At 35.6% G+C, this 596-nt stretch overlaps 1 protein-coding gene across 5 annotated transcripts in view; it reads right to left on the bottom strand.

Annotated features, from left to right (window-relative positions):
- Positions 1–596, bottom strand: part of LOC106877599 (probable G-protein coupled receptor CG31760) — a 1,064,573-nt gene that overhangs the window by 620,913 nt on the left and 443,064 nt on the right. The window lies entirely within an intron of this gene.

Below are 596 nucleotides of genomic sequence, written 5' to 3'. Positions count from 1 at the left end.
GATATATGTATATATATCGATCAAACCTCCGGTTCTCTATCCTAATACGATAGCTGTCTCCTGAATGAAAGAAGTAAAAAGAAAACAAACAAATGTGTAGGGGTTTGGGTCTACACTCGTGCATTATGTGTCAATATGTTTGTAAACCATTAAAATGTTCGTGCGTACCTGTTTGGGTATATCTGTATATCTGTAACGGTAACATGTGCTAGCTACACCTATCAATTTAGAAGTAACAGTGCATGCATATGCGCAGATAAATGATTGTGCAATCTCATATACATAGCAAGAGATGCACACAATTATTTACATTATTTGCATTTGACGGATATTTGTCATCTTGTTTGTTGTTAACACAACGTTTCGGCTGATATACCCTCCAGCCTTCATCGGGTGTCTTGGAGATATTTCGAAACTGGGTTCTCATTCCTAAGGTATATTTCGTTGTTGCTGTTGTTGTTGTTGCTGTTGTTGTTGTTGCTGTTGTTGTTGTTGTTGTTGTTGTTGTTGTTGTTGTTGTTGTTGTTGTTGGTATTCTTCTTCTTCTTCTTCTTCTCCTCCTCCTTCTCATTATTATTATTATTATTATTATTATT

Source organism: Octopus bimaculoides, chromosome 9, assembly GCF_001194135.2.
Source record: "Octopus bimaculoides isolate UCB-OBI-ISO-001 chromosome 9, ASM119413v2, whole genome shotgun sequence".
Taxonomy (NCBI): domain Eukaryota; kingdom Metazoa; phylum Mollusca; class Cephalopoda; order Octopoda; family Octopodidae; genus Octopus; species Octopus bimaculoides.
This window is presented reverse-complemented; position numbering and strand designations above follow the sequence as displayed.